The sequence below is a fragment of the Cyanistes caeruleus genome, chromosome 7 (genome assembly GCF_971803275.1).
Source record: "Cyanistes caeruleus chromosome 7, bCyaCae1.hap1.1, whole genome shotgun sequence".
In the NCBI taxonomy this organism is placed as follows: Eukaryota; Metazoa; Chordata; class Aves; order Passeriformes; family Paridae; genus Cyanistes; species Cyanistes caeruleus.
The window spans coordinates 13288823-13313313 of NC_141707.1; the positions used below are offsets into that span (position 1 = coordinate 13288823).

The following is a 24491-nucleotide window of genomic DNA, read 5'->3' on the forward strand; positions in this document are numbered from 1 at the left end:
TTCTCTTTTTAATTACAAGGATACTCAGGATATATCAGAAAGATTAAAAGGGAAAAAAGTCTCTCTTTTTTCACCCCGATTCTGTTTTACACCTTTGACAATTAATTTTTATTCACTAATTTTCCCTGAACAGCCAGTTCTGGATATTACTTTTATCTGGAGAGCTCTTGAAAGATACTAAAAATGATTGAAAGCTACCATCATAGCTGACACAGGATTTAGATACAGCTGAAATGCTTAAATGTTCTTTAATATCTCTCTTTTTTAATGGAATAAAATTAAAAGTTGCCTTAATTCAGCTTTAAATTAACTGAATAGCAACTGTCTTGAAATAGAAATTGTTCTTTCTGGAAACACAGAGACAAGTCAAATTCAGAAAAATTATTTTTCTGCTGATCTGCTTACTTCCTCCTTCAACCAAGCCCCCCAGTCTTTCATAATAGAACAATTACTGGATACTCTTAGAAGCAGCCTGAAGCAATGATGATGAAAGAACTTAATAAATTTCACAGGTTCCAGAAACAAACCTATATGTGAATAATCTTTTAACCAGATTTCCTTTTTAATCAAGGAAATTGTCAATGGTCAACTTAAGCATTTTGAAAGACACAGCACTTTGTAGATCTTCTCCCCAAGAGAAATGTTTTGACTTCCATTCAAAGTATCCCCACTCGTGTGCAAGACTACATGACGTGCCTGACGTTGTGCTGACAGTGCCAGATAGCTGGCCTCCTTAGGGGAAGAGGTCCTCCAAAAAATCATTCAGAGGGCCAAAACCACTCTCTGTCTTGATCTGTGGAAGAAGCTGCAGTTACTTGAGACTGAATGAAAAAGGATAGAATTTTGCTGGGGATGTTCTTTTGCCTTGTTGCCCTGCTCTGAGCCATGCGGGAAGTAAACTGTGCTGAGAAAACTCTGCCTTCAGTCTGCTAACTCATCCTCTGAAATCACTGCTGGGAAATCACAACTCGCAAATTCTGGAAACTGGACTCAGATGTTTTAAGGTAAAGCTAAAAATTACCGCACTGTAATTTGACGAGGATGTTGCTGCTGAGGAGAGGGAGGAAAAAAGGAAAGAACGTGCACATGCATCTCCAGTCTGCTTTGGACTCAAACCTGGTGACTCAGCTCAGATGTTAAACATCAGCTCAGATTTCAAAACCACCATATAATTTAGACTGGCTGAAAATCTACCCTAAGGGAAAAAAACATATAGTTCAGCATAAACATACACTTTAAGAAAACAGTCCATTCATTATTTGGCCAGAGAATGGTTCAGTTAATTCAGAGTGTAAGAGAATATGTATTTTCAATTGATTTCCATAAAGTTCATTCATAAGGTGAGTCCTATACACTTTTGTATCTACCTGGAAACAAATGTCACTCTCATATGACCTTAGCTGCTTGAGTAAGGATTCCATCTTCTACCCAACAGCAACTTCTTTACACCAGACAGAAGTTCCTGCTCAACCCTTTTATCAAAGCCAGCAGTCTGAAGAGCTGTGCATATTTCTGACAGGTCCACACACCCTGCCCAGTAGCCCACCAGGCACTGGGCTTTTGGTACAATTTACTGCATTAATTACCAGGCAAAAGCTTCAGCATGGAGCAAGCTGGTATACATCACACTGGCCACTGGTCAAAAGAATTAAAGTCATAAATATGTTCCCAGAGACCAGTGCATACATCCACATACATATGCATAGCCCAGCACCGTAGAGTTATACCAGTTTTAGAGGCTACTTACAGGTGTCCTTTGTTGTCAAGGAAGACAAATGTCCCATGTCCCCACAATACTGTCCCCACAGCTCAGGTGGAGTAAGAAGCTCTGAAACACTTCAAGCTAAGTCAGCCACATGAACTGTGGAGTTGAACACTGAGAGCCTGGATAACCTGTCTGGAATTGTACAGAAGAGATTACAGAGCGTTCATCTAATCCCTTCTGCTGCAGCTGCCAGGCTGTGAGATCCATCTGGCCTGCAGATGTATCTTAGTATTGCTCTGCAGACATACAGGAGGATGTCCATTGCCTAAAACTCATTCCTGTCTTTCACCAAAGTAGCAATATAAGAACAGCACATAAATTTAAATTAAACATAACAGATAGGTTTCTATCCTTTAGGCTACTCCATAAGAAACAAAACCTGACTGGAAATTGGTGAAATTGTGAAATTGCCCTACAATTTCACAACCAACAGGCCATGTTCCATATGTACGATATCCCCTCCATAACCTTCTCCTGGTGTAGCAACTACTTTAACCAAGTTCATTTATTTCAGTAATCTTAACTGTAGCAGCACTCATCAGAGTGGAGTTCACAACTGGGGCAGAGACTCAAGGTACAACCATGCAGCCATTAAACCCTGCATATTGTGAACTCTGGCCTTGGATAATTTAAGATGCAATGATACTCTACAGAAAACTTCAAAACCAGAGTCTCCAACGCCAGGCTTTGATCTTGAGTGTCTATGACACAGTTATATCTACTGCTAGTTGCTGTTGATTGGTTGTATTCAAGAATTTCCCTTCAAGTACTGATGCAGCTGCTCTCAGTTTAGACTTCTGATGCCAGGTCACATAATCCATCTGAAACACAGCCCACTTCAAATGTCTATACTAGAAAGACAGACTATAATCTTTATGAGAAGCTACTTTGTCACAGTATGGGGAAATTAGAATTCCATTATTCTGTGAATAAACTATAATATATGCTCATACTTACATATGTGAAAACCTACAGGAGCCTATAAATGACCAAAAAAAAAAAAAGGGTAACCCATTCAACTCTCCTGAAATCCCTCCTGTCTTTACGACTTCCAGAACATCAGCAGCAACAGCCCAATTATAAATAAATATAAATGAATATAAGAATTATCCAATTATAAGTTTTCTCCCAAGGCTTTTTCACAAGGGAAAGTAAAGACCAAAACACAGAACTTCTGCAGAAAAAGAAAAACTTAGCATTTGCCTGTTCAGGAAAGGAAATAAACACAGTACCAGAAGAAAGCATACAATGCTAAAAAGCTTGACAAACAGAAAAGATGTATTCTTTTGAAAAAAATAAAGGAAATCTGCCAGGCCAAAAAAGGCACAATTCAAAGAGCCATTTATAAAATAATGTACTTGACAGAAGTAGGACAATTATTTACTGCTTACTATGAGAATAGTTCTGCGTTTTCTTTCCAAGACTCTGCAACTGGTACCCAAGCAGAAACTATTCAATGAGTGTCACATCCAGGAATGACAGCTGCATTTTAGTGATACTTAACAGAGCCTGATTTAAGCATTTATTTGGCAGTTTTTTAAACATGGTATATGTATAGTTAGATATGAAATAAGCATTTATATAAATTAATTTTCGTTCAGTTTTTAACTGGAAATCCATTCTATGCTGATGGGAATCCTCAGAACATACAATGAATATGAATAAACATTCATTCTTCCATCCATGAAAGCCCAAATCCAACACAGTCATTCCCATTTTCAAGCCTGTTTGAGCTCAATTTTCTACCAGATAGAATTGATTTCACCCACTGAAATGGTAACAAACCACCACAGACCAGGTACATCTCTCACACTGAGAGATTCCCACGTTACCAGGGTACATGGGAATACTGTTTCTCTCCAAGCAGCACACACTTCAGTTCATGATACTATATTCAGTTTTGTCACAAAGGGGTATTAGCAACTTCAAAAAAAGGCTTTTCTTTGTGCAGAACATGTAGCAACTGACTGCAAATTCAAGAATTCTGCAACTGAAACATGTTGGTAGACTAAAAGTAGAATAGAGAAGAGTGCCCACCAGGCCAGAGCAAAGTAATTTCCCTGATTCTCCATCTTTTTCAAGTTCCAACCTGGTAAAATTGATCATAATGTGGGTGGGAAGATGTTTTAAAAAGACTCAATAGGTCTCCTTACAAAACAAAGGAAAATTAAAAACAAAACCAACCCAAAGCTTTGTGTACCTAAATCTTATAAATAAACTGTAGATACAATCAGTAGATGAGGAAAACAGGAAACAATTATTTTTAAGAACTGATAAATTTTGCTGGAGTGAATTTAACTGTCCACCTGTGTCAATGTGAATTTCCATCCTTCTGCCCCTTTTACCCTTTTGATATTTCAATTTAGATCATTTTGCCAGTTATGATCGTCCCCCCACAAAGCCTGCATTTCCATAAAGATTTGAGGAGACTCTCTGGCTGAATTAAAACATGAGAACATTCCTTCTTGTCTTTGTCTACAGTTTAATGAAACTTTTTGGATTAATGAAGCTCTACAAAACAAACATCTACTAAAGGCATCCCTGACACTAAGAAGAGAAGAACTGATGGTCTTACCAGCTCAAAGGCAATGGCTTTTGCGTGCTGACTGTCCCAAGTATGTCATTAAGGAGGAGGTGCCATTACATTACATTACATTACATGTCATAAAACACGTCATTATTATTATGTTTCTCATATATATCTTTTAGAGTTTAACTTAAGGTATCCAGTGCATTAATTTAGAAATATTGCAGAGTCAAATAGCTATGCATGCAATCTTTGCAGAAACTACAGAGATTAAAAGCCCTAAAGATTTCCTCCTCCAGAAAACATCTGCTCTACCTTCTTTAAATCATTTCTTTACAATCCACAGAAAAAGATTGCAGATTAAGAAAAAAAACCCAAATTGTTTGTCTGTGTTAAACACATATGCTGATCTTCAGCCTAAATAAATCCAGGCAGAAAGTCGGCAGGGGTCTATAGGAAAGTGTTGATACCACCCTCTCTACTTATAGGATAAATCATTTTAATATTAAAAACACTTCAGCTCTAAACCAAACCAGTTCTGTTGCTTAACAGCAACAGTTTTGCCTTTTAAAAACCACAAAATAGCACCGTACAAACACTTCCCAGTCTAATAACTTGTTTTAAAGAAGAAGTTTGCAGTCTTATGTCCTATTTCAGATTTTCCTCCAAAATATATTTTAGGTCAGAACTTCATGCTTGGAACACTGTCAGAACTCTTATACACCAACTGCTTTACTATTTTTTTTTTTTTTGAAAACACTGAAATAATTTTAAGGAAACATTTTAGCTGAATAATTCAAGAAACAGAGCACTTTTATCATTTTGGTAAAAAGAAGTCAGATTGGTAAGTAGTTACTGTGCCCTGGATAAATTCTCTTCCACAACTGTGAGTCAGATTACTTAATTTATACCAACAGGTTATTAAGAGAAGATGCCTGCATTTGTTGAGGTGCAGCAAGACATCAGTAGGACATTTAGACATATTCTATGCCATACAAATTCCCTTCCTCCTCAAAGTTAAACCGCTGCAGGGCAATCACTGAAGTGGCCAGAGGTGAGAAGCTCCGAAGAAACACAGGGAACAGCCTCAGAGACAGAGATACATGCTAAATCTCAACTAGAAAGGAAGAGGGAGACAGACTGGAAAAACTTCTCCTATTTAACAATTTGTTGATTTACAGTTTACAATCTGTAACCACTCAAGAGAAGAGAGCACCAGTTAAGAGTCCTAAGGAGCACCACTTTGACAACCAAGATACTCCTGGGGTAACCGGCACATGCGATCACCACCTGCAAATGCATCCCAGTGCACACTTGGCTGGGTCTGATCTGTGCTCTTGAGATGAGGAAATTGTGCTAGAGCACAGACCACTGAGGAGTTAGAGATACCAAAGTTATCACCAGCCATGCCTCTCCTTGCAAGTACACCTTACAATTACAATTACTTAGTTCAGTGAGTACATGCTGTAATTTTTTTCTCCTTACAGGATTACCGCTGCATTTGCTGCTTTCCTCGGTTTCTGCAGTAAATGAAGCAGAAATCTTTCAGAAGCTACATGAACAATTAGTGAAAAGACAACAATACAAAGTGGGCTATATAAAGATGAGGCTTATTATGAATTAATACTTTAACTATTAAATATGCATGAGTTTTTAATAAGTAGGGCTAAAAATAGAGCTGTGTATCACAGGATTTTTCCAGGCTGAAACATTTTCATTCATCTTCATCCTGCAAAGAAATGGACCATTATTGAAAGGATTCTCACTGCATATATTTACATTGCTATCACTGGCCCTAAATTCATCAGTCCACAAAAAACCCAGCCCCTGGGATCTTGGCATAAAGGATTCTGAAGAGTTCCACCCTGAGCCATTTGCAGGAATGTGCAGCAAAGTCTGCTCATCCATCTCCCAACAGGCACAGGTCTCTTGCAGCCCAGTACCTATCTGCAATTTGTGTGTTTAGAAAGAATCCATTAGTAAGAGGACTCCTGCACCGGATAACAAACAGCAACCAGCAGCAGATGTATCCACTAGACTTACCAAAAAACCCTGAAGTAACTACTTAAATCTTTATCTTTTCATCTTAATATTTCATTTTCAGAATTAAATTACTTTGGCCCCCCACCAAGAAAGGAAATCTAAAATTGAGCCAAATGCGTCAAATTTTCTGATTGTATTTTCACATTCATTTTTAACATCAAGTCACGTTACAGATACAACGGAACAAAGGATTTTAATAAAGACTGCACTAGTTCTGGTGGAGGCTATACACATTCAGGAACACACCACAATTCTATATAAATCCACCCCAGGGCGTAGGTGCTACAGCCCCAGGAAACGGAAGAAGATTGAAATCAGTGTTTATAAATACAGCCAAGAAATCCCAGCACACATACCACCAAATATATAAACAGAAGTTCAGACAATCTCATCTGGAGGCCTAAATTTCCTACACTTATTACGTTGGGGACATCTACTTTTTTTTTTTTTTAACATGTTCTGTTGTGCCTTTATGTTTTTAAAGTGACCTGGGTGTATTTAAACCAAAGGACTCGTTTTGATTGAGCTAAGAGTTGCTAATTGCTGTGTGACAAAATGAAACACATATCATAGCACACTGCATTCTTTAAAATTAATTGTTTGATTTTAAATGTAATCTGTTTTTCAATGTGCAACTATAAAATGTAATTTAATCCACATCAGACATATTCTTAATTAAAAAGCAAAACCAAACACCAGCACAGCACTATTACAGCAGAGGTAACTTCAAGCTTTTTATGGATGAAGTTTTAAATCATATGCCTATTACCATTTTAATATTTTTGTGGGAGGAGCAGTAAAACAGGTGCAATAACATGATAGTGATTTTTCAGTGAAATGTCCTTGGCTGGCTCTTTATGAAGACACTTTATGATTTGAGCTTTGCATAGACATACAGCTACTTAAAATTGATAATTCAGAGTAAAATTCACATGATTTATTTGAAACCCGGAATATTATAAATAAAGTATATTTCTTCCCCCTTCTTCACATTCAGCCTAGTAAACACTCAAAATTTATCTTTGCTTTTCTTATGATGCATTATACTCATAATGATCAGAAACATCTATTTTTTCCAGATTTTTCAGAAACAATCAGTCTTTTACCACAGAACCAAAAAGAAAAAGGAATCAATGTGTTCTGTTATTTTTGGTGTCCTTACTATGCACAAATGCATTTTAGCTTCAAACACACTGTCCTCCCTCCCCTACCACCCAGGATCCAGTTGCTCAATATTGCTTGTGCAAATCTCCTAGCTTAAGGTTCAAAAAAGAAAGACTGAAAATGGCTATATGCAACATGATCAAAACCCAAGAACATAAAATAAAATTTTGGGAAAATAATTATTTTTGGGGGGAAAAGAGCTAAAAAATCCCAAACTACACTGATTGGTTGGTTTTTAACTTATTAATGGAAATGTCCCTGCATTATCCTGCATTTGGAAGTTGACTTCACAGAGTGACCTTCCCTAAAAACAAGATGCAATGCAGTTTTCTGGTTAGATAATGTCACTGCCTCTGTGTCAACCCTTCAATTGTGCCAAATTGCCGCCAACCTCTGTTGTAGGTTATTACTAAGCAGAATTAAAGAGAAGTCACTCAAAACAAATACCCACATACTGACTGGATTTGATAGTTTGCCAAAATCACATCATTATTTGAAAATATATGAATGAAGTCTCCTATCAACACTGCTGGGGAGATGGTGGATTTCCACGTAGTTTGAGATAGCTTTGATTTTTTTAAAATTGTTTGCCTAATAAATTATATGACCATACAATTGCAGACAAATTACTGTTTATTACCACTAAATTGTTTTATCCCTGTGATGCAAGTCCAGTAGGCGAGTAACAAAAAAATATCAGGTTTAGGCAACCACCATCAGGTTTCATAACAGCACTTTTAAACTGTTTTTCCTGAAATGCAGCAGCAGCCTAATCAAGCAGAGGATGTTGTACTTCACTAACAATCTGACACCTCCACCACACTGTAAAGCAAACACAAACCTCAGATTAACACACAAACGAGTCTTAGGGCTGCCAACACCGAAAATTCTGGAATTTTCGTGCTGGAACTGCAAAAGAACACCAGTTTTTAGAGAAAGCAGTGGTACAACAGAAAAACACATTTCAAAATAAGGTTGAACCCCAAAGGTGAACCCTTCAGAAAAATCAAACACCATAAAAAGAAGCACTTAACTACTCTTGCTAATTGGTCACAACCAACGTCTGGGTGACAACACAGGTCTGCTGTTGAAGGGCAGCAGTTTTACAGACACAGAGAAAGCAGACCACTCATTCTTTCCAAAGGCTTCACTGGAATACCCCCAATACACACCAGTGATGCCAACTGCAGTTGGAAAAGCAGGAACTGCTGAAAACAGCCCAGCAGGCCTCTACTACTAATGTAACGTGGCCTGTATTTGTTAACTTCAAATCAACAGGCATCCTCCACATGGCAAAAGTGTTTAATCCAAGTGTCCTAATATTGAGCCACTAGTTTGTCATCTCCACTGTAGGAAACTTTGTTTCCTACAGTTCCTACTGACTGTAGGAAACAAAGCAGAGTATTTTTAAGCGCTTAACACAATTACTTTAACTCCATTTCTCCTTGATCACAGAGGAATACGTGTACCAGTGTTGCTGACATCCCAGCAGATGCTGCATCTTGTCTAAAACAAAAAAAAAGAGCTTCAATTATGGAATTATAGACCATGCTATTCTCAAACTTACTTTCTAGTGTTTCTTATAAGAAGAAATTGTTTCACAACTGTATCCAACTAACAGAGATGTAAAAGTGGCTCCCCACTGCACCTGACCAGAAGTCATGACCAACTCTGAGCAGATATACATGCCAACAGCTTTCCATGAAAATAACTTCTTAAACCTATTAACTTGCTTCTTGGCATTTTCTACATAATTACCACCAAAAGTTCTGGGTTATCAACCCCCATCTGTACTGCAGTGGATTGCCAGTATAGATCTGGATCATCATTGTAATTGTGTGTCTTCCTGAATACCCTACTTCAGAGCTTCAGCTCCTGAAGCAAATGACAATAGAAGACCTAGCAAAGGTCACCCAGAGTGTATAGCATGCTAATGGCATTTAAGGGTTAAAATTTGCCAACTGATACTTCTGGTGCAAGGGGAAACCCTAGGAAAACACTCCAAACTTCACTGGAGACTGACAAATATTTATTTTAGAATAAGCACAAAGGACTGACACACACAACAATAAGCAGTTTCAAAACTGAAGGATTGCACAACCACACAAGATGAAATACTAAAATTTATTTTCTCTGCCATGAACCCTAGTGATGTAGCAAACCTCTCAGGTCCTGAACTACATCCAGGAGCAGCCAGAGGCTGCACGTGCCTGGGTATGTCAAGATGAGATTACTCAATTTGGAATTGTCTTCATCTCTCCCAGAGCACTGCCCGTCAAGGCAGTGGGAGCTGCTGCTGATCTGCTGGAGTTCAGCTCTGCCCAGCGGATGCTCAGGGAGCAGCGGCTACACAAAAGCAAATCGATGGGTTGTTAAAAAGTGCTAATAGCACACTTGGTGGTTGGACAGACTATTCTGCAGGGGGAGAGACATGGTAATTAAAAGATCAGAAAATACTGCCACAGATCCATCTGGGAACTTCCACGAGGGTCAGAAAATTAAACAGTTCCCATGTCATGCCACCAGCCTTTCAGAGCTAATCAGAACCTGCAATTCTTACACTTCACTCTCCTGAGAGTCCCAATTCTTCCCTTGTGTGCACAGGGAATGCAGGGTGTCTCCAGGTCCCAGGGGCTGAGAGGTACTGGGATTTTATGCTCTAATCACATCCTTGGAAAAGTCTTATGCACTATCTGAACTAGCATCCAGCTATGATGGATACACTAAGAAATGTCTGATAGGGGTCCTTGTTGATTTGTTCCTGTTTATTTTTTTATCAGACATGCCTACTGGAAACTTAAGCCTCAGGGGCAGTACCTTCTGCTACCTACAGGCTACTGGGAGGATTTAATCAAGTATGCATGATATAACAGGCACTGAAATTCCTGGAGATTACAGAATGCTGCAGAGGGTGTCACAGGGTGTCATACAGCCAGGCAACAGAAATAAAGTGATTTAAGCATATGAGACCAGAAAAGCAACTAGTGAAAAATACGTGACTCCTTAACGCTAAAAAGTACAATTTTGGATACTGTCTATATTTAGTGAGCAATAACCAAACAGATCTAAATATAACATGGGCTTTTATAGCTGTCTTACAATCTACATACAGAGGAAACTTCTCTGTGCTAAGGCACAAATACGTCTTCCAGTTATATTTGGTGGAGCACATCCTAAAATGCAACTTACCATTATCCAGAAAGCGTGGCCAGTGAAACATCATTCCTAAAGTTCCAATCGCAGCCAGAGGATGTTTCCCCCCAACATTTACCAGGTCAGCTCAAGCACACACACAAGCATCTGCTGACCAGGTAAAGGCAAGCTCAATACCTGCTGAAGCTAACAGGACTCTCTCTGTCCCTCCTGAGTGCTTGGGAGCAGCAGCAGATGGCAAGGCTTATTCAGCACCAGGCTAAAGCCTAACATGCATAGTGCCTCAGGTCTTTCAAATAAAGGAGCATTTCTCATGACAAAAAGCACTAACAAAACTGAGATCTTGCTTTGTTTTAATCATCAAATAAAACAAGCGCAGAAATATATTTCATGTAACAAATATGATTTTACTCACTTCAAATTCTCAAGGTGAAGATGTCATTTCCTATAAGCATCCTGAACTCTAAGGTTGTAACATACATGAGAGCCATAGCTGAGGCTGTCATTTCTTCTTACCTAGAATTCATAATGATTCCATTATTAATCCACAGTTGGAGTTCAGTTATGACTAAACTCTTCCATTATTAATAGATTGACAGTGGAATATTCAGCTTAACACAATCAACTTTCTCATGGGCATTAAACAGTTGCTCTGTGGGTGTTTTGGAGCTTTTTTGGGGGGTTGGTTTTTGGGTTTTTTTTGTGGATTGGTTGGTGGGGTTTTTTTAAGCATTATGATTTCCAATTAGTCAAAACCACGGTGTAGACACCCTGCATTTCATAACATGCCATTCTTTTTGCTAAAGATGAAACTAGAAGTAGGTGAGATTCTGGAAATACAAGAGCTATTTTACATCTAACATCAACCTCACATAATCACAGTTGCATTTTGTTCTTAAGAGAATTTAAGTTCTCATAGTGCGGGTTTTTCTAGGGAGTAGAAAAGGCAGAGTGAAGAGGAATGAACTAGTCAAAAGGGTCTGAATACGCGCAGTGAAGTTTCTTAAATAAGAATCCAGGCCTAAATCTCTGGTCCTAATGTTTTTCTGTGAAATCGGTAAGAAAACCACAGAAATGACTGTTACTTTAAAGCACATTTTTCATTACTTCTAGATTTGGTGCTCTTCCTCCTCCATGAGCTTCAAGGTTCCTTATCAGAATTTGTCGCCTTCATCTTAACTGTCCCTGAAACACCTTTTGAAGTATGATACACCAAGAAATGGTTTAGACCCTCCTGACACATTCAACTGAGAATTTCTATATAAAGCTCTCCTCAATTCTCTTTCACAGTATCCCTGACACCTTCTCTAGTTGGCACCTAGGAGATGTTAGCACTGTATTGCTATGAACTATCTGAATATTTCAAATTACTTTCAAAATATTTATGAAAAAAGACTGAAGAATATTTTCAAAATTTGTACTGTTGATTTTGTTTCCAATTACTTATTTCTAATATATGTGCCACTAGAAATTAGGATTTGAAAAAAAAGCAAATGACAGAACATTATGAACAAGCTACACTGCCAGGAACAGTTTTCCAGAGCCATGTTTTATTTGAGAGAACTGTCACCCTTCAATAAACAGCGGATTTTATTAGCATATTGTTAGTTAATTTGTACAATTTGTGTGTAATCAATGAATTAAACTGATAGAACTACCTTGAAATGCATAATTACTTATTTAGAGAAGCAGAGACCTCCTAATGATTTACTCAATACAGTACATTTACAAAAGGAGTCTTAGAAATTAAAAATTAATAAGCTATTAATAGGATGAGACAGCTTGTGACTCATTGTCTAACAAAGGAAACATGTCAGGGAACAAAAAAAAGAAAAAAAAAAAAAGAAAAAAAATCACTAGACTCCAAGTATGACTTTTTAAAGCTATATACACAAGCAAGTTATTTGAGTTATAAACACAACAAGGTGACGTGTTCCCCAAGGAGACAAAAATCAACAAAAAGAAGCAAATATGACAACCTGGAAAACACAAACAACATGTTTTATTTACCATAGCCAGCATAGTAAGCACCAGCTGTGTCAGAAGATAAGTCGCGTCCTAAAAACCAAAGGAAAAGGGGAGAAGCCTTCTTGCACATCATAAATAAAAAGATCTCTTCACTAAAACTTTTTAAATGCTTTTTTACTACCAGTTTTTCTGTTTTCCTGAATTTTTTTACCCTCAGGGCAGATTTCTCTTGATCTAATCCCACATCTGCAAACCAGAAACAGTAACAGAAGAAAATGTACGTTTTGATTGCCAAGGTGTAGTTTGGAAAAAAAACACAAATCTTGCTGCCTGCCCATACTCTCACCATTCTCTTTTGACTCACGGAAAATATTAGTCTGTGCCCTGCAGGATGTAGAGCATAATAGTTTGAAACTAAATATTTGATTAGAGAGACTGAAGTTTATTTCAGCAATGACTCTCTAAGATAACAACAATACCAAAATTCTTTTTAAATTAAATACTTAAACTGGACTGCTCTCAAATATTGTAGTGCTTTTGATAAAACCAAATTTATTTATCAGGAGAAACCCAGTCTTTTTACAATAGTTTCTTATCTAACAATAATCTTTCTTGTCCAGCCGTTCATTTGAGAAAAGCTTAAACTAAAGGGGCTTCTGTTGGTCAAGGACCTGCTTCTAGCCTGACCACATCAGTATTTTGAACAAACTCTTAATCTCACACTGCATTTATGAATTTTAGAGTTTACAGCTATAGGCACTAAACACACTCACAATCTGGCATGCTTTCAGCATTCCCTTGATCTCCTTCTCTTGCTAAAGGCAACAGTCTCAACTCTTTATATCCACTTTTTAGCAACAGCATTTTGTCATGCCTCTAATTACCAAAATTTATTGCAGTGATCAAGTGCATGTTCCTAAGGCCCTTTGATGCACTATAAAGTAAATGTCTGAGGGTAATCACACAACTCTTCCAGCACTCAATATAGATCATCTGAACACAGTGAAATAAGTGAAAGGAAGACTTGTTTTATCATATGTCAGTCTTTTGCATGTATGATCTCCTCCCATGCAAAGAAAAGTATCCCGTCTTGTTTCTCCAAAAGAATTCACTCTCAGAAAATTATTTGTGATGTTTCTGATAAACCAGTACAGTGCCAGCAAAGTTGGCCAAAAATAATGGAAGACTAGTCCAAATTGCCTAATTTGGAAAGACTGCCAAACTCCCCACAGTAAATGGCTGACATTCTCTCTTTTTGTGTCAAAATATTTATCAGCTTTTCCCCAACAATAGTTACACTGACTTTATTAAAGCAGTAGTCAGTATCTGTAGTGCACTGTATTGCTTCATATGCAATGTGTCATTCTGAACCAATCCGTGTTTTTGGAGTAACACAAATAAAAAAGATTAGTACAATATATGCCAAAAAACCAAACACTATGGGGAATATCAGCCATCTCTGCCTCTGCCACCCAGCCTGTCTTTGCCTTCCTTTCCTCTGCTTCAGTCTCTGGCAGATTGTTTTCTGTCACCAGACCTGGGATGGAGAGCCCTTCTCAGCACTGCTCTCTCAGGGCCCTGGTACAGCTTTCAGTCATCTCCCCAGAGGGGCTGAGCATCCTTCTGCTTTCCTTTACCCCTCCATCAAAGCCTGCCATGTCTCTGCCACTCTTCTGAGAAAGAGACCCAAAAAACCAGAAAATTATGCAGATGTGGTCTTAGCAAAGAGCAAATTAATTGATTTGACTTCAGATAAACTACTACTTAGAAAGAAATATTTTTTTATAACCTCCTCAAAATATTAATTGTGAATTGCTACAGAATTTTTCAGTGTAATCAAAATACTGCTATATTGTAGCTGCAGTTTAAGAAGACTCCTTTCTACTCTTGGCAAATGCACAATGTAATGAACTTGATGACTATAATCTAAGAGAACAACTGAACCTAATCAGTAAAAAATCAACAGTAATTTAATTTTATCCTGCATCAAGGTATTTGTGGGTGGTAGGAGAGAAGCACTAGGTACAGCAGTCATTTGGCTCTTATCTCAGTTGTTGGGGGGTTTTTGCCTTAGTCCCTTCCTTACTAATGAATCTGACTTTATGGAAACATTAGTCTCCTAAATGTATTTAAAGAGGGCAGGAGAAAGAGAAAGGCATTAAAACACTAAGAATTAATTAATTCATCACCGATCAAAACTGGAAATCAGAACTTTCATCAAGTCTTTTCAAAACAGTTGATCTTTTCTTAAGGTCACTTATAGCATCACCCATTGTTGGGTCAGCACATACATGCATTGCCTTTGAACAGAACACAAACACAGTATGGTAACACCTTCAATTAGTCCTTTTTTGATAAACATTTTAGAATAACGATTACAGTACCTTCTTTAATGCAAACCATATTGTTTGCATCCCTGTGTATTACTGCAATGGCAAGCTGTCTAAAAAAACTGCCTTCAAAGAGCTAAACTCAATAACTATCTTTTTTTTTTTTACATCATTGTACAGTTAAGAACAAAATGTTGCATAAGCTGTCAAATCTAGATTAAATTGCCACTATTGCCACAGTTCAATAAAAGCTGTTTATGCTCACACTAGTCAGTTAAATCATGCTGGATTGCAGTGGATATATGCTCTCTATAACTGGAGTGAATTCCACATAGGGATGTCTCTCAGGTCATAGAGAGACACTGAAATAGTCCCAAATACACAAGGAAATTTGTATTCACAACAGGTTAGTAGCCTCATGAATAAAATGAAGTGGTATTTTACATTTTTAAAAAATTTATACAAGCTTCCAGCAGAAGTATGTAAGTCATGAGAAGCAAACAAACCAAAGAGTAAAAGTTCGAAGCTACTTTCACAAAGCTTTCTGGAGGATTTCAGGAGGTTTCAGATAGGACATGGCATGGATAGGAAATCCCAGGGGTGTTTAAACTCCATAAAAAGATATATTCATATTTCCTTCCAAGAAGCTTTCCTCGTGAGATGCTTTGCTAATTCTTTCATAGCCCACTACTTCACTGTATGAACCCTCACTTCTTCCTCCTTCTGCCCTGGGACTGCGGGATTCTTTCCCTTCCCCTAAGCTGGGCTGCTGAACAGTGCTGCACAAGGGCATACAGGAGGCAACGCTCTCCTCGTCACACTCACACTTCTGAAAGGTATTTCCTGAGCACGGGAAAAACAATAGCGTGACACTGAAGCTGTTTTAAGCATGGCTTTGTAATGCAATGAGTACAAAGCCACCCTTACTCAACACTCTGCTCTTAACTTGCATCCTTCTGCTGCTGTGGAGAGTAAATCATTCATAAGTTCAGCACTAGGGAACTGGCAGTGAATTATTGGCTACGTTGTGCTCTGATACATCATAACCATGTGAGCATAACTGTTATGAAAATATTCATGTTTTCTACTTAAATACTAAACACTGATTCAATAGTCCTAAAAAACGTATCCCCTGTAACCAAGGCAAGGGGAGCTGCCCTGCAGCTCCATTCTGCTGTGTCTGGATTTGGGATTTTCAGTTTCTGTTGTAAAATGGAAAGGATGTGTGTGTATACACATACACATATTTATACAGACACTTATACAAATGGAAGTTGTGGGGTTTTTTTTTAATATCAAACTCAAAAGCTCAACTAAATAAAAAATTAAGATGCTCTGTTTACAGTGGAGACCCTTGCTTTAACAAGGCTCATCTACCAACATTACATGGATCCACATCTACTAATGTACTTAAGATGTTTAATTGTACAATCCTTACATGGCACTTAAAAAACCACATGGCATGTGTTCAAACTGAGTTGGACACAGGTACAGACTCCTAGATATTATATATAAATTAAACTCACTAGTGCCAGGATGAAGGAAGAAGCTTGTAACAGCTAATTCGTTAGAATTAAGCTTCCAAAAATATTTTATAGTGCTCAGGAGAATTGGTCATATAACTTAATGTCATTTATGCCAAGGTTTAGGTTCCTAAATGCAATTGTGGAGAACAAATCATTTCTGCCTTTTGAGGAGGGATTCGCCTTCACACTAAATTGTCAGTACACTCATCAAATTCGATATATCATGTCTATTTTTTCCTAGGATTAAATGGAAAACCATTTTCAGTGAATGACATACATAAATACTTTTGATAGCTGCTGCTTAACTCTTCAAGTGTTATTTTTCTGGAAGTTTTACAGGCATAGTGGAAATTATATTAAAACTCTTGTTAACACTCTTCATTTTTGTAGGACACAGCGCAACTTTTACCATGTTAATAATTATTTTGAGGCAGACCCCATGAGAAGACATTGCAACATCTATCTGATGTATTTATGAAGCCTGAAGCATTAATATTCCAGAGATTCTTAAAGATTAGACATGTACCATCAGTGAGTCATTGCAGTATCTGCATTCACTGGTATTTATAACAATGGCAATGCACAAGAACCCCACATGGAAACAGATGGACAGATCATCATTATGGTAGAAAAAAGATCCTCAAAACTGCAGACATCCCTTGTATATTTATTGTTAAAGAAAAATATGATACAGTACAACAATCATCTGTTTCTGTGCAAGTAAAAAACATGCTGGAATGAGAGATGTCTAAATAAAATGTTCCAATTCAAAAAGCAAGTGAAGAACACTGCTGACAAGATGAACTGGTAACAATAGTTACAGGCTAATACTTCTGCAATATAGTAACAACCCTTTATCTTAATAGCATTATTTTATTTAATAACGCTACATTTTATAACTCATTCCCTTCATTTTCTGTAGTATTTTCTCTTTGGGCTTCTTTTACTGGTACTTTACTAAGTCCTCTAGGAACACGAAACACTACTATTGCTATTCTGATTGTTTTCCTCCATATATTAAAAATAAAAACCTATAAAGAAAAAACATTATACTCACCAAGATCACATATATCAACCCAGTAAGATTCATCATTTAAAGTCAGATGCATATCACTTGTGGGATATTCACAATTACTAATGATCAATGGAGAAAACTGGCATCTTTGGGAGTGGTATGTATAACATGCAGTAACTTCCCATTCACTTTGAAAATTATTATTATATATATTTATTTGTAAGAACGTGTCTTGGCTACATTTTAAGAGTATTACTTGAGGCTGGCATAAACCAAGATTAGCTTAACTGATTTTCCAAGGAGCTGTGCCAGTTACTACATGATAGCATGTGCTACTTCACCTTTTACCTCTGTGTGAATGACTTTCTCTAGTGCCTGGATGCACCATAGTTTACTGCATGTCAGAATTCATCACTAGAACTGCTCAGCATGAAGTCCACAAACAGTAGGGGTCACAAAGAAGCTGTCAGGCTTTGTTTGAGAAATGACCCCTGCTCTTCATTCACATTCTTTCTACAATATCCCAGCACTCTCAAACAAGTGGAAACTTCACTAATGGCATCCTGAACTGTCTAGACTAGAAGGGACAAAAAAAAGCAGATGATATACACACTACACAAGTGGATGATACATTTTCAGCACTGGTTAAATTCATCAATCTTTTAGACATGCTGGGGTGTTTTGATTTTTTAATAGCGTAATCTTTTTATTTTTCCATGATTGCAAGGGTGAACTTGTTTATATGGAACTGCCATGGTGGACTTTGCTCTTTGTATGTCTCACGCTTCACTTGCTATAGCCAAAAATTTAGCCTAAAAATGTAGGAAAGAATCCAAGCCTCAAGTTTTAATTTCTATTCTGATGTCAAATCTATGCCAAAATTTCACAGAATTGTAGAATGTGCTGGATTGGAAGACACCCATCAAGTCCAACTCCTGGCACTGCCCAGCACCATCCCCAAGAATCCCACCGTGTACCAGAGTGTTGTCCAAACGCTTCCTGAACTCTGCTGGGCTTAGGGCTGTGACCACTTCCCTGGAAGAATTTGCTATCCCACAGCCATCCTGCAAGTGGCACAAACATCACAGAAGTACATAAGCTTTCACTTAGCCCAGAGTAAATAAAAACATGGAAGAGATCCCTTACTTTGACATTCGTTATGGTAAAAGAGGTATGAGAATTTTTAAATTTAGAAAAACCCAACCATGTTCTTCTACCTTTAGCAGGTAGAAGTAAAAACTTGGATACCCTGGATGTTTTGGAAGCTTGGGAAGAAACAGTCTGCACTACAAAAAAAAAATCTCTTATCAAACAGTTGTTATTGACTGGACATCCTTAAGCGTTATCTTTGAATTATCTTGGATTTCATCACATAAGGCTTGATTTAGATTGGCCTATCCAACTTTAATGGATTTGAGGAAAAAAAAATACTCTTTTTCCCAGGGAATATTCATGTGTTAAGATACTAAGAACTATCGCCAGGCAGGAATAAAATAAGGTCCTCTGTCTCACAGAGTGAGAATCAATTCCTGCCCTGAAGAATATAAACAAAAAAATAATTAAACAGATAAACTAATATCAAAATAAAAAGCATTTGGCAGGTCAGCAGCACAGAAAAATCTCAAAATAATATTCAACTTGCTAGAGCCTATATTTTAGAAAGCATTGGGCTCCCTACAAGTCAGTGGGAACAGCTATATTGATTCAGGGTAGGACTTGCCACCTTTTCCCCACAGCTCTGCCAGAGCAGAGCCCTGTGTGTGCCTGAAGAATGGCACTAACTATCCTGCAGTCACCCGACAGTTAAAAAGGCAAATGAAAGGCCAACTTAGCATCGTGCAAACTTTACCACTGTGCCAGGCCTTTTTAAACCCTGAGCTGTTCAGCAGCTCCCCTAGTGTTCAGAAAGCTTACAAAAGGCCAAGAGCATCTTAAGAGCTGAAAAAATATGCTTGTTTTTATAAAAACTTTAGAAGTTATTACTTGTAGAATTCATTCATATCCTCTTTCTCCCTCCTACCTTCTACCCTTCTATTTCTCCAGACTTATGACCTAACCTCTTATTTTCTTGTCTTTTCTCCTTTTAACAAAATATCATTATACATCAGAGTCTGAAGTACTGTTTCCTTATTTAATACACAGACCATGCAATACTAAATGCCAGTTGTGCAGCCCAGTTTTACATAAAAGTGGATGTGTGAAGATTCACAAATAAAGCCATTCTGGAGACACAGGTGATAGGCTAGGCACAGATACTGCAAAACCCAGCCTCTGTTGCCTTTTCTAAATTTTATTTGTGGAAAGCTTCTTTTTCTGCATCCCTACTAGAATCACAGCACAATCCAGGTTAAGAAGGACTTGAAGACACAATTGTTGTGGTTAGGCAGGATGGAACTCATTCCCAAGAAGGACACAGGCACACATTTTGAATTTTTTAATTCTGTAGCTTCTTCTTTGTTTAAGGATTAATAATAACTCTTAAAAGCTTATCCAGTATTAGAGGAGCACAGTCTTACCCTAAGCAGCCCGCATGCTACTATAAGCACTATACAAACAGCATTCCACAAAAGAAACACTTCATGCTAGCAAACTAGGAGTATTTATGGTGATCCTGCCCCACAAACTGCAGTGGGGCAGGATCTGTGTGGCATAGTGAAGGGTTTACACCAGCAGTGAAAGAAAAAAAGTATGTACAGACCTCCAGAAAAACGAAGCATGGGCTTAATATTTCACTGCTTGGAACAGAGAACAAAACTTTAATGGGAAATGATTCAGGAATCATCGACATATAGAAAGAAAATGAGACTGGTCAGTGGGTACCCAAATTCAGATGCAGATCACTACACCTAAAATTTAAACTGGAAAGCAAGTAGAGAGTGGTAGACAATATTAGTCAGAAAATCTGGATTTAGATAGAGAATTCTCAGCTCCACAAACAAGTATAAAGACAAGCTGAGAGAACTGGGGATCTTCAGTCTGGAAAAGGCTCTGGGGAGGCCTTCCAGTCCCAGGGGCCCACAAGAGAGCTGGACACAGGTGACTAGTGACCAGGGCAGGGGCCTTAAGCCAAAGGAGGACAGATTTAGCTTAGATATAGGGAAGAAATTCCTTACTGTGAGGATGGTGCAGCACTGGAACATGTTGCCCAGGGTGGCTGTGAACTCCCCATCCCTGGATGTATTTACAGCCAGGGAGGAGCAGCGATGAGCAACCTGGTAGTGGAAGCAGTCCCTGCAAATGACAATGGGATGCCTTTAAGGTCTCTTCCAATCCAGACCATTCTATGATTCTGTGATTTTAAATCCTCAGGACAAAGGGTATCGTTCTAGGTCAAGCTCTAAATCACTTTATGTTGCATAGGCTCTGAATTGGCACTTACAAGGTTATCCATTAGCCTCAACAAATGATGGCATAAAATGCTGAGAAATCAGAGCAATGCCACAGAATTTCAGATATCTACAAAATCAAAACCCAACATCAAATAAAAATTAACATAACATGCAGTGAGGGTTAATATAGACTTTCATTCAATGATGGGAAGCACACAGAAAATCCAGAGATCCTGACAGAAACAATTATCTGGTATCTCAGTGATAAAGAAGCAGAACTCATCTTTGCTGATGCATTAGAAGCCACATCACAGGCAGCAGCAAAAGCCAAACCCAACACAAGAACATCTTTGATTGATTCGCTGTCTGATCTTGTTACTGTGAAACTCTCACAAATTTACTACAGACTGCAATCAGGAGCACACAGTTAAATGTGATTCCTCACCTACAGGAAAAAAAAAAAAAAAAAAAGAGAAAAAGAAACACCACACAGTTTTGGGTTTTTTCTGCCATTTTCAGGCCAAAAAGACCTTTAGTTAAGCCATGTCAATAATCATTAATCTCAGGTTCAGAATCGCCAATAGGACCAATTGTGCAATAAAACCAGTTTTAGTGGGAGTTGTAAAAGAGATGGGTCACCTTCCCTCAGTTTGATACAACTGTATTTTCTTGCACCATAGCTCATCATGGTTTTAGTTTATCTTTGCAATGATACTGAACATATTAGTCTGTTATCTCCCAACATACTAATTTGAAGAAGAAATTAAGTCAATTGCCAAATCCTCTAGCACACACTTTTTATCAGACTAATGAATTATCCAAAACTTCTGTCAAATCTTAGACACGGGTCCTGAGTTTCTCCAAACAAGAAAAGAAACCTGACAAACTAGGATGATTCCAGAAGAAAGTAAAGGGAACTCTGGCACATTGATTAAACAGTTCATTAACCAAAGTTACCCTTTTTCTCTTAACCTTTAAAATCACTCAATTCTTAATCCAAGTTAAAAGTTTCTGAAGTGTAACCCTGAGTTAAATTTCACATTCACCTGCATTTCATTGTAATGCTTATATAGTTTGATTCAGAATTCCTTCTAGACCAAAGCTTTAAGTTTATCAAATAACACACACTCAGTCTTTATTATATAATCTTCTCTTTGCAATGTGTCTGTAGTATTACCATCAACCTGAAAGCCAATTTGCATTTCACTGAAAACAAAACAATAGGAGACAAAGGTGACTTTCTCCAAGCTGGATTAGCTTTTACAGTACTTTGAAGCATGTCCATTTCTCCTACTGATATACAAGTAAAAAGAGAGAACATTCACAAGACTTAGAAACACTGAAGACTCCCACTCAACAAAAAAATGGCTTTCAGCTAACAAAGCTTCATTGAGCTACATGTGCATCAAATTTCCTGATACCTTTGGGATTTTATAAAAACATGGAGCTTCTAATATTGTATAGTATGTACAAACACAGTACCAACATAAAATACTAAGATAATGCTATTAACAATGTTTGCTTCTAGTGCTCTATTCCCCCCTCTGAGGCAAAGACATCCATCCAACGGTTTGCCTCCACCCAGTGATACAGGTTCTCATGGAGCAAGGGAGAAGCCTGGCACCTCCCTGGCCTGTCTTCCCAACACACTCACCTTCCACTCCTTAACAGCTCTACACCAAACACATGCATACTTTAGGGACTGGAACTAAAATTAGCTTAGGGCATATTTAACTAATTAGCAAGTTCCTAATTTCAACAGTGCCATACTGCCATACTATTCACACCACAAAGCCACACAGAAAAAAAAAAGAGACTTTTTCATCCTTTCAGTGTTCTGCAACATGTTTTTTGTTTTCTTAGGGTGACACAGTTAAAGACAAGACACCCAACATGAGTGAAAGCAGCATGAATTTATTTAAAACTTTGAGCATTGGTGAGACTCAAACCCTTTGTTCAGTTCAGACCCCTCGCTACAGAAGGGCATTGAGAGGGTTGCGCATGTCCAAAGAAGGGCACTGGAGCTGGTGAAGAGCACGAATCTGATAAGGAGTGGCTGAGGGAGTTTATCCTGGAGAAAAGAAGATTGGGGGGGACCTTACTTCTCTTTACAACTACCTGAAAGGAGATTGTAGTCAGGTAGGTGTCAGTCTCTTCTCCCAATTAACAAGGAATAGACAAGAGGAAGTGCTCCCAAGGTGCACCAGGTGAGGTTTAGATTGGATACTAGGAAAAATTCTTCACCAAAAGAGCTGTCAAACATTGAAACTCTCTGCCCAGGGAAATGGTCACCATCCCTGAAGGTATTCAGAGGACTTACAGAACTGGTACATAGGGACACAGTGTAGCAGCGGGGTTGGCAGTGCTGGGTTAATGGATGGACTTCAGAATCATAAAGGTATTTTCCAACCTAAATGACTGCAGGGTAACAGCATCAAATGGTGTGCTATTAACTCCTTAGGCCAAGGAAAAACAGGTATCTGAGTGGCCTGTGTTATACGGATATCACCACCAATATCACCCTAAATCCAGCTTCTGCCAAAATCCAGCTTCTATTCAAAGAAAAAACACAGAAAAATTCAAACTTATGAGATCCTAGTTAGGCATTTAATTTCCAAATGAGAAAACTTTGTTTCCACTCATTCTTTAGCCTTTACTGTCTTGCTTCAACGTATCATCAGCCAAGATGCATATTTTTCAAATTAAAAAAATGCTACACCAGTGGGATCAGAGCTAATAATTAATGGAAGAAGCTAAAAGGACACAAAAGGAAAGATGGTAGAATGAAAGACAAGTAAAACAGAGGAATGCAGTAAATAAATTTTAAAATATGGTGAAAAGACAAATGACACCTGAAGACTGTACAAAGTCCATTCAGAGGTCCTGATCCTGAAGATGCAGCAACTGCCACAGAATTGGCTCTAAGGACAGAATTCAATCCAACCATTCTGCCACTCTGCATGACAGGCTGGAGAATGCACCCATCAAATACACAGCTCCTGGGGAGGTGAGATTCAGTACCACCTCCTAACAAGGCCAAAGTTTCAATCTGCACTCAGAAGGAAAATGCAGTACACCCACTCTTCCTGAATAGACAAGACACCTGAGATTCTTCCAGTACCAATGGAAGACCAAATCTTGCATTTCCTCTGTCCCTTCAACTGTCATGTGTGCAGTAAAGACACCCAGACACAATTACTGGGTTATATGCCCTCCCCCAGCACTTCTGAAAAGGGTATTTTGCCAGAAAGCATGTGCACACCTCCTGATTCACTCTGAGACTGAGCCAAAAAACAGAGAACAGGCCACAACTGTCCAAATTGTTCATACAGAATATTTTCTGGCACAGCTGCAGAGCACACAGAGAGTGGGTTGCAGGCTGGATGAATGGTTTTGGTAGTAGCAACCTTCAATCACTATTTTTCTAGAGCTATTCTTAGTCCTTCCTCTGCTACCTTACAAATCCTTAAATTTAGAGGATTACAACAGACTACAGCACTTTTTGTGCAAGCAGACTTTGTGTATCCATATTGCATGTAATGGAAACTTGTACAAAAGTGGCCCCAAAATTAGAGCTTAAATCAACACTTGTTACAGATGTATTGGGGAAGTCAATACTGTTGTAGGGAAAAAAAAGCATTTAAACCTTTTTATACACTGGACAATTCTTA

The 24491-nt window shown here is 38.1% G+C and overlaps 1 protein-coding gene across 8 annotated transcripts in view; it reads right to left on the reverse strand.

The window, feature by feature from the left end:
- The window catches only part of HECW2 (HECT, C2 and WW domain containing E3 ubiquitin protein ligase 2), a 166298-nt gene that overhangs the window by 101282 nt on the left and 40525 nt on the right, over window positions 1-24491 (reverse strand). Inside the window, exons 3-6 of one of the 8 annotated variants that reach the window (XM_086897044.1) lie at window positions 18469-18555; window positions 11068-11168; window positions 8928-9005; window positions 697-1195 (exon numbers count right to left, since the gene is read on the reverse strand). The exons of 6 other annotated variants lie outside the window; for them this stretch is intronic. The gene's annotated coding sequence lies outside the window, so the exon portion shown is untranslated. Of the gene's footprint in view, window positions 1-696; window positions 1196-8927; window positions 9006-11067; window positions 11169-18468; window positions 18556-20604; window positions 20723-24491 lie in introns of all 8 variants that reach the window. One more of the 8 variants, XM_086897042.1, reaches the window with a different exon arrangement.